The following is an 11,101-nucleotide window of genomic DNA, read 5'->3' on the forward strand; positions in this document are numbered from 1 at the left end:
GATCAACATGTGAAATTAAAAATAGAATAAATAAATTAAAAAAAACTCAAGAAATTTCTCATAGAAATCTCAGCTACTCTATAAATGATTGAGACAGGTGTATTACAGTTTTAATGCCTGCCTGTTCTACAGATTGAAGTAATTAGTTTGGTAACCTGAAGAGGATTGTTGGGGATCTGAAGAGGGAGTGCATAGTGAGGAATATCTTGGGGTAAGGTATTCCACAAACTCTGAGTCTAGGGTAAGGGGGAGTAATGGGAATTTAGTGTAAAAAATATGAGATTAAATATTAGACATACTGGTGAATTTAAGGCAAAAAAAGAGCATTAAGATTTAACACTTTTTTTCATTAGATTTAACACTTTTTTTAGATTTTATTATGTTTTATTAATATAACCGATACTACAATGACAGATATTTATTAACCCAAGCATTCTTTAGTATAGAGCTTGTGACATATTAATCAATCCATCTGCTGTAATGTTACCTTTATAATATCATTGTTTATTGAGGTGAATAATATCATCATATAGGACAAATTAGATGACATCCTATGACAATCTTGAAAAATTTTATCATAATCTATCACAATGCCACATTCTCCTTCTTGTTGCTATGACTCTGAATCTTTTCTTTCTTTTTTTAAATTTATTTTATATAACCAAGTCCATTTAAATGAAAACAAACATTTATAGATAATATTTGGGAATTTGGGCGTTGTTCTTTCCAAACTACTTCCTGCTGGTAAGGGGCGCTGTCATGGGGGATTCAGAAATCCTGGCTGTAGTCTGTAAGGCCGCTTTGTCCAGCTGTTTTGAATGTAGGATCACCTGGTACTCTGTTTCAGGCAGACTGGCTTGATCAAACCACATTTGTCTGGAAGGAATCCACATCTTTTCATTTTCTGTGGAAACAAAAATAGAAATCCTTTTCCCCAGTAACTTGTCCTTGAACTTAAATTTTGGAGTCAAAGCATTTTTTTTTAAATTTAATTTATTATTTTACATGTTGATCCCAGTTCCCTCTCCCTCCCTCCCTCCATCCATTCTTCCCTCCTTTCCTCCCTTTTACTCTCTCTGCCCTCTCACATGCACTCTAATCACCCTCCCCTCCCAACCCCCACAATTCCATATGAAGGGGAATGTCATCCAGTTGGGGTCAGGTAGATCTGACAGGTCATGTGAAGTAGGGACTAGGGCTTCTCTCTTGTCTCTAGATTAAGGCAGTTATCCCTCCATGGGGGATGTGTTCACAAAGTCCTTTTGTGCACCAATGATACAACCTGGCTCCACTGTCTGAGGTCCCTTAGACTGCTCAGTCCTTCTGGCTGAGACCCATATTCAGGGGGGCCTGAGTCAGTCCCATGCTGGCTTCCCTGCTATCAGTCTGGTGGTCTGTTAGCTCCTCCTTACCTTGTTCAGGTAAGCTGTCTCTATGTGTTTCTTCTGCCTGGTCTTGTCCTCTCCATCTGCATCTGGGTTCTACTTCGACTCAGTGTTTATATATGGGTGTTTGCTCCTGTTTCCCATAGGCATTAGATGAGGGTTCCATGGATAAGTTAGTTGTTGATCTCAGTCTCCGGGAAGGGCATTTATGGTAGCCTTTCCATGGATGCTCAAATTGTTAGTTGGCAGCAGTCTTGTAGGTCTCTAGACCTTTCTTTGTGTTCAATTTTATCTTCAAACCAATATTGGCTCCCTCTTTTATGTTCTCTCTCTCTCTCTCTCACATCTCTCTCTGTCTCTCTCTCTTTCCTGTCTTCTATTTCTAACCAGGCTCCATCTTACTGGTCCCGCTTGTTTTCCTTTCCTCCCCCTCGTTTTCTCCTACTTCTCTCTCCATTTGCTACCCCCTCACTCCCTGAGCTCTGTGGGACCTGTCCCTTCCCAGTTCTGTGAGGGAATTTATGTGACTCTCTTAGAATACAACTTGTATCCTAGTTCCTCTGGTGGTTTGAATTATAGGCTGGCAATCCTTTGCTCTTGGTCTAAAATCTATATATGAGTGAGTACATACCATGTTCCTCTTTTTGTGACCTCATTCAGGATGGTTTCTTCAAGTGCCGTCCAATTGCCTGCGAATTTCAAGATTCCATTATTTTTTTCTGCAGAGTAGTATTCCATTGTGTAGATGTGCCACATCTTCATTAACCATTCTTTAATTCAGGGGCATCTAGGTTGCTTCCAGGTTCTTGCTTTACAAATAGTGCTGCTATGAACATAGTTGAACAGATGTCTTTGTTGCATGGATGTGAATCCTTTGGGTATATGCCTAAGTGGGGGATTCCTGGGTTCTGTGGTAAACTAATTCCCATTTTCATGAGGAACCGCCATACTGATCTCCAAAATGGCTGTGTGAGTTTGCACTCCCACCAGCAGTGGAGGAGTGTTCCCATTTCTCCACATCCTCTCCAACATGAGTCATCATTGGTGTTTCTAATTTTAGCCATTCTGGCAGGAGTAAGATGGTATCTCAAAATTGTTTTGATTTGCATTTCCCTGATAGCTAAGGTTGTGGAGCATTTTCTTAAGTGTCTTTCAGCCTTTTTGATTTCCTCTATTGGGAATTCTTTCTTCAGTTCTGTATCCCATTTTTAATAGGGTTAATTGGTGTTGTTGACTAGTTTCTTGAGTTCTTTGTATAGTTTGGAGATCAGCCCTTTGTCAGATATAGGATTGGTAAAATCTTTTCCCAGTCTGTGGGCTGTCGTTTGGTCTTGTCAACTGTGTCCTTTGCCTTACAGAAGCTTCTAAGTTTGAAGAGGTCCCATTTATTAATTGTTTCTTTCAGTGTCTGTGCCCCTGGAGATTTAACACTTTTTTGAATCAAGGTGTTAATAAAGTATGTAAGCCAATGATTTAATATAAATTTTATCTTAGAACTGAGCAATTTTTAAAAAGTACAAATTTGCCTCCTTCAGAGGCTGGATTCGCAGAGATTGATAGGGAAGTCACTATCATAGGTTGAGATAGATGGGACATTGTAACAAAGCCGGGGAAATTAAATAAAATATTCAGGAATGAAAATCAGTCTTAATTGAAGAGTAACTGGCTAGGATGAATTAGAAAGAAGTTCAGAACACATTGAGTTGTCTGTCCTCTAGATGAAATATAATACCCATAGAATCACTTCAAGCTGGAAGAAAACTTAAGGTTTTGTAATTCAATCAATATATTACTCTTTGCCTTATAGACTACAGCCAGGATTTCTGAATCTTCTTCGAATCCCCCATGACAGCGCCCCTTAACAGCAGGAAGTAGTTTGGAAATAGCGACCCCCAAATTCCCAAATATTGTCTATAAATGTTTGTTTTCATTTAAATGGACTTGGCTATATAAAATAAAAAAATGCTACTCTTTTCAGCTTAAAGCATGTGAAATAGATTATGTAAATGTAATGAAATAAAATATTCCCATACACAAAAATTGCTTTTAATAATTTCATGGAATTTTAAAAAATATTATAAAAATATATAGCAAACACCTTGTCTGTAATCTGTTTGAAACATGCATCCTCTTCATAGCACTGATTACATCCTGAACTTAAACAGGCTTTATGACGTCTGAAGATATTTATGAGAATGCATGTAGTTAATTTTGAGTCATTTTCAGTTGTTATGGTCTTTCTGGGAGATATAATCAGCAGGCTTAGAGACAAATGTTGAGGACTTGGAAGGGTGTGAACATCCAAACTTAAGAAGTTGCAGATAATGTAATGTTTTTAAAGGTTGTGTGTGGCTTGTAAGAAGACTCAGTTGTAAAAAAACTCCGTGCTTAGCCTGATGACCTGAGCTGATCCCCAGAACCCATATGTTGGAAAGAGAACTGAATCTTGAATATATTCTTCTGACCTCCTAATGTCTACTGCAGTTCTCTTATGCCCAAATGTGTATTTCTGTACACACATACACAAACAAACACAAATAGTAAATGTAATAGGACTTGAACAGGAGTTTCAGAAATGATCGTCGTGGTAATTATAATCACATGGGTGGATTTCACTACTTCTTTGACCAACTGAGAGAAAATCAAATTGAGTTATATAGTACCACATACTAAAAAGATAAGCAGAAAAAGAGTTCTAAAAAGTACCCAAATACATGGTTTAAAATAACAAAATAAGCAAAGAATTATCCTTGTATATCACACGAGAGTGACTTTACTAAGAAAACTGTTAGCAGCCTGAAAATCCTAATGTTTACATTTGATTTGGCTACCAAGGTTCATTTGAAAATAACTACTGAAAATGTATTACAACCTTGAAGAACAATTTTCATATGGTGGTGAGGAGAACATGGTTTGTGGTAAGTTGAGAGCAAAACGAGCCATAAAGAAAAGGAGTCAATGCTTTATAAAAAGTCTGCCGTAAATGAGTGTGGTGATTGAAGTGTCTACAACTTCAGGAAGGTCTTTGTGGTTGAGAAGGTTAGAGAATAGCAGTTATATTTCGGAAGTCAGGTCATAGACAGGGCAAAGTCAACCTAAAATTTCCTTCCATCACTGAAAAGGAGAAGGATAGGAAGAACAGTAATGATTAGAAATTGATTAGCTTCTAGCATTGAATCAACTTTTGTTTTCACCTTATTCGTTAGGTTTATTAACTTATTAGTAAGTTTTCATGTTTATGTTCTAATAACTTATGTTTTAATTATTTCACCTATGTTTTAAGATTATAATATAATTACATAATTTTCCCTTTCCTGTATCCAAACCTTCCCATACTTGTTCTATGTTAAATTTCAGCAATTAAAGAAAGATAAGAGAGGTTGGAATAGTCTTGCCCAGAGAAGAGCACACAAATTGGTTATCCAATAGCAAATTTTAAGTTGTGAAAAGATATATACAAGTAGCATTGCATCATACAGACTGCACAGGATGCATTTAGGAATATATGTGTATACACACATACACAAGTAATAAAAGTTAAATTTTTGAGCACCTTAATTAGTTTGGTGATCATCTTTTTCTTTTTAACTATCTACATAAAATGAATTATTAAATTTTTATACACCTTTTTTCTGAGTAAAACATAAATACTTACTTGTGTCTTCTAATTTTTAAAAACCAAGAAAACACCCCCAATGTAATGAGATGAAAAGAGTCTCATCATTAGTGCTCAGCAACAAAACTGTAAAGAAGTAGCTTTCATGGATATTAGCGTGTTCCAGAGTAATGTTAATAAGCTTCCTGTGGAAGTGACACCAGGTAAATAACAACTCTCAAGTTATAATTGCTTTAGTAATGAAATGATTTGTTTTGTTTGTGTATTGCCATAAATGAGAGTTTGTTTAAACATTAGATTATTGGAAGGATATTTTTGTGTATCATTCTTTACTATGCTCATTTTCTCAGGCTTAAATTAGAGTTGTAAGTAATTAACATGGTATCATCTTTACATTTGAAAATCAGATGTATTGTAGGGCTTTTCCTAGTAGATAAAAACTATTTTAATTAGATCATCTTTATTGTATTATAGTATGAACACAAACACAAAAAACAATGGCCCTATCCTCTTATGGGTAGTTCTAGAAATGTTCAAGCTTGCTTCTGTGTTTATTGTTAATGTCAATTACACTAAATGGAACAAATAGAACAATCACCGATTATGAAATTTACAGGTAGATGGAGCTAGAAAATACTTTGAATGATGTAACCTAGACAGAGAAAAACATATTTCACAAGTTTTATTTCATTTGCGGATGTTAGCTTTGACTCTGAAAATATGCATATTTGTTTTGAATTCTCCATAGTGCTCAGGAAATTAGTAAGGAGACACTAGGGGTATATTTCAAGAGATAGGAGATAAAATGCAGTGCTGTAGTTAAAGAATGCAATGGAACAATTAGGGTTAAATTGGCATCCAGGAGTAGAAGGCAAGGCAGAGGAGGAAATACAAAAAGGGATAAAGAACACTAAACACCTTTTGGGAAATTTATCTAGACACTTGTGTTCTATTTCAGAAACTTGGGCCTGGGGCTGCTAAGGACCATGTCTTACTGCAGCCAGGGACTATGTCTATGTCCATGTCCCACATCCTCACCAAAGGCTACAAGAATGATGGCTTACAGGTTGCCTTCTGTGACCATGTTAGGGTCCGAAGGATGAGCAGTTCCCGCATGGGGAGGGTGCATGCCAACCTGAATGTCCTGAACCTACCCAAGGCCATGGAATCACTTGTGCCCCAGGTATTGCCAAGGGCCATATCTGGATCTGTTGGTCCCATTTCAGCCATGTTCTGTGTCAGTTTACCACGAAAGGCACTAGAGATGCCTCCTGTCTGGGTAATGTCTGAGGCCATGTTGAACCTTTCAGAGGAGACATCCTGAACTGTCACCTAGGGCTATGTTGATATTGGGCCAATCAGTGGCTGAAGGCCATGTCTGGGTTCATGACCTTTCTACTACCAGGGTCTGTGTTGAGGTCTGTAACTCCTGTTGCCATTAGGGATCATGCAACAACTCATGGTGTGGGACCATATTGGAGTCCAGAGACCATGCTGCTTCTGGGCTCATGTAGATCTGAGAGCCATATGCTACTCTCGGGGTCCATGGTGATATCTCGGAAGTTTCTGTGGTAGTGCAGTATTGATGGTGTTCCAGGGGCCTTGAACTTGACCGACAACACATTACACAATAAATATTTGCAAGGAAAGCTGTTTAGACAAAAGGGTACACAGCATGATACATAGATGCTTCCAAAGCCAAGAAGACAAATGAGGAGGCAGTGGAGATGCAAACACAGAGAAATGAAATGTTTTTCATTTGTTTGTTTTGTTTTATTTGCATATATGTTTATATATGTTTTAAAAATTGAAATTGATACCCTTACTTTTATTTATATTTATATTTTATTTTGCTAGTTTGTCCTCTTTTTAAGTTTTATCTTATTTTTATTAGTCCTTTGTTAGTTTTCCACTCGGAGGGGGGGCACTACACAGGGGAAGGGCAGATTTGGAGGGACTGGGAGATGGGTGTGATTGAGGTGTATGATGTGAAATTTACAAAGAATCATTTTTTTTAAAAGTAGCAGGCAAAACATATCAGGGTGAACAATCCAGTCTGGGATATTCCTCCATGACTTTTGATCCAGTTCCTGCCTTCACTTTCTTCAAATGTGAACTGTTTATGTGGAAGAGTAAAAGACATAAACACTTTATATTTTATTTTTATTTTACATGTCAATCCCTGTTCCCTTTCTCTCCCTCCCTCTTTCCATCTCTCCCATCCTCCCATGCCCCCCCTGGCCACCCTCCCCTCCCATCTCCCCCACTCCACATGTAGAGTGATGCCTTCCAGGTGGGGTCATCTAAATATGTCAAGTCATTTGGAGTAGGGACTAGCCCTTCCTTCCTGCCTCTAGGTTAAGGGAGTATCCCTCCATGGGGGATGTGCCCCCAAAGTCCTTTTGTGCACCAGGGATACATCCTGGCTCCAATGTCCGAAGCCCTTAGACTTCTCAGGACTTCTGAGGCCCATGTTCAGGGGTCTGAGTCAGTCCAATGCTGGATTATTCCCAGCTATCAGTCTGAGAGCCCATTAGCTCCTCCTTGTTCAGGTCAGCTGTCTCTATGTGTTTCTATAGCCCGGTCTTGCCTTCCCTCTCTGCATCTTGATTCCAGTTCAGCTCAGTGTTTCATTGTGGGTGTCTGGTTCTTCAAGTTGCTTTTGGTCATGTGTTCTATTGCAACAACAGAAATTCTAAGACTCCCATTTTCTTAGTTATCCTTCAGGACATGGTAGTGAAATCACATGGATGAAATATCACACACTTGAATCAAAGAAAATAGAGAAATGGACCAGACTAGGAGCTATGGACCAAGAAACTTCATTGCTACTGACTAACTTTCATAGTACCGGAAGTTGCTATGAAGTATGGAGAGGAGAAAAGTGTCTATCAATATTGCTAAGCCTTGATCATTGTATGTATAATAAAGATGTACCTGTTAGGACATGCTTACTTGTGCAGTAGTGGAAGATCATCATGGGAGTAAGCAACCACCTTCAGATAGGTTTTAATTCCTTTTAAACAAGATGAATCAATCCCATTCCTGACACCATTATTGGCCCAAAAGCTGTGGTCAGACATGTCATAGGCTGAAGGGTAAAACCTACAATTATTCTGCCAAATGGGCACAGTATGAAACTCACTTCTAATAGTGTATTGTCCTTCTCTTAGATTAAAGTATCTTTCAACTCTCTTCAGAGGGGTCCTATTTCTGAAGCATCTATTCAGGGACTCACAACTAGGGAAGATACAGAGAAGGTACTGTGGGATGTTCAAAGGTAGCAGAACATTTATGATGCACCCTCCTCCAAGCTCAAGTATAATTTCAGGAAAGGAGGTAGAAAGTGTGCAAGAGCCAAAGATAATGAATAACAACAGGAAAATTATATATGTTTGGCAAAACAGGGAAGCTGTCCATATGAACTCTCAGAAGGTGTGACAGCATGCACAAGACTTGTGCAAGCTGAAACCAGTACTGATCCAAGCATGGAAAGGGAAGTTACACATGAAGTTCTACCCCTAGCTAAAGAGCTATTGGTAAGTAATACCTGCTAGGAGAAATACAGTCAGTTTTTCCTAAGACTGTATCCACTGGTAATAAATTGATTGTGCTCCATTGGGAGGCCATACATCTAAGAACATATAAGCAGCACAAACTCAACTTGATAGGTTTGTAAAAAAGGCTTAGACACACAAAATTTAATGGGTAGACAGGTGTTAGTGGATAAGTTAGGGGATGGGTGTAAAAGAAAACTTGTAAATTCTAAAAATTAATTAAAATAAATATTAAAAGAAAAATACTATTTTCATGACTAAGTAGGAACTGAATTACTCATGTTATGTTCAGGAAAGGTCTCCTGTACCAATTCATTCAAGGGTACCTCCCACTTTCTCTTGTAAGAGGTTCAGTGTGTCTGGGTTTATGTTGAGGTCTTTGGTCCATTTGGACTTAAATTTTGTGCATGGCAATAGATATGGATCTATCTGGAGTCTTCTACAGGTCAGCATCCAGTTATGCCAGCTGGGGAGGATGTGGAGGAAGGTGAACACTCTTCCATTGTTGGTGGGAGTGCAAACTTGGACAGCCACTTTGGAAATCAGTATGGTGGTTCCTCAGGAAAATGAGAATCAGTCTACCTCAAGATCCAATCATTCCACTGTTAAGCATTTAACCAAAAGATACAGATTTATACAACAAAGACATCTGTTCAACTATGTTCATAGCAGCATTATTTGTACTAATCAGAACCTGAAAGCACCCTAATGTCCCTCAACTGAAGAATGGGTGGAGAAAATATGGTATATTTATACAATGCAGTACTACTCAGAAAAAAAGAAAGAAGCAAACAAAAAAGATAGAATCTTGAAATTTGAAGGCAAATGGGTGAAACTAGTAGAAATCATCCTGAGTGAGGTAACCCAGTCACAAAAAGACAAACACGGTGGTTTGACTGCATGAATGTCTGTATGTCTGGTACCCTTCAAGGCCCAAAGATGATGTTGGATCCCCTGATCCCCTGAAATTGGAATTACAGATGGTTGTGGGCATCTGTGTGTGTGATGGGAACTGAACCCATATCATCTGGGAGAGTAACAAATGTTCTTAAGTGTTAAACCATCTTTCATCTTTCTAGCCCCACCTGTGATTTGTAACAGCAATTTATAGATAAAATAAATAAATGAAGAAGAAGAAAAAAAGAACTCTGCCCTAAACTTAAATACATATGAGCAACAGTAAAGAAACTAGTATTTGCTAATTTGTATATAATAATAAGTAAAGAAAAAGATACAATGAATTTGAGGAGTATGGGCATGTGGGAGGATTTGGAAATAAATGAGGGTATATGATGCAAATATAGTACTCAAATATTAAATTTTAAAACAAAGAAACAAACAAAATTCCCTATACCATTTTCTTGATTATTATAGTTATATTTATTAACTTGAGACTGGGGGCCTGAAAAGGGATTGAGAAACTGAATCTGGGAGGGGCTGTCAAGAGGAAAGGGAGTAATAAAATGCTAAACTTCTATTTCAGTTAAAATATATTGAAAGGTTTAAATAAAAAAGAAATATAAAATCTAATATAAAGTTAAGTAACTGTAAAATATAAATATAAAGTAATATAAAATTAGTATACAATTAAATAGTTAAACAATACTTCATTGAAAGTGCATTTACACAGAACAAGATCCATTTCTGGGTACCTTATTATTATTCTTGTATGTACCTCAGTAACATATCACTCTGCTGGCTATTTCTTCCAAGCCCACTTAAGAGTTCTGCTTACTTTTTACCATTATGAGACCTTTAGCAGTCAGTCATTGGTTTCCACAATTCCCCAAGCCTACCTCCTAACCTGCTTTCATCTTTGCCACTCAGCTTGATCTTATGTCATTTAAATAATTTTATTTGCTTGGATCTACTTGGATCACAAACGAAGGTCTAAACACTGAATGCATGCCACTTTTGTTATAGTCAGTCAAAACTCTTCTTACCGCTTCTAAATGAAGCCTGTACCTTTTCAATTAAGCTTTTTCTTTTGGTATTGTTTTATTTCCTAGTTAAGTATGCAACCAGTCAATGAAGACTATTGGAGAAGAAAGCATCTTTTTAACCCTTTCAATAAAGTCAATGTCATCCTGTTGAGTCGTGGTCAGGCTTTTCCATACACATTTACTTTTAATAGTATTTATACTAGTCAAGAGTTCTGTAAATATTTTTGGTTTGGTTTCTTTTCCTGTGACACTATTGAAAATGTATACTTTCATTGAAAGTATGTCCTTCAGATAAATTTTAAAAAACTATATTTAAGATCTCTTTTTAAATATAAAAACAATACAGTGCACAGTGTATGTGTGTGTGTGTGTGTGAGAGAGAGAGAGAGAGAGAGAGAAAGAGAGAGAGGTTATGTGCAAGAATGGCAAGAATTTGCATGTATAGTGTACATGCATGTGTGGGTGTGTGTTCATGTATGATCACTTTATGTGCCACTAAGTGCAACTGGAATTAGGTGACATCTTGCAAGAGTCAGTCAATTCTTTCAACTCTGTTACTCCTGGGTATCAAACTCAGGGAGTCAGAATTGCAGCAAGTGC

This window comes from Phodopus roborovskii, unplaced genomic scaffold (assembly GCF_943737965.1).
Source record: "Phodopus roborovskii unplaced genomic scaffold, PHOROB, whole genome shotgun sequence".
In the NCBI taxonomy this organism is placed as follows: Eukaryota; Metazoa; Chordata; class Mammalia; order Rodentia; family Cricetidae; genus Phodopus; species Phodopus roborovskii.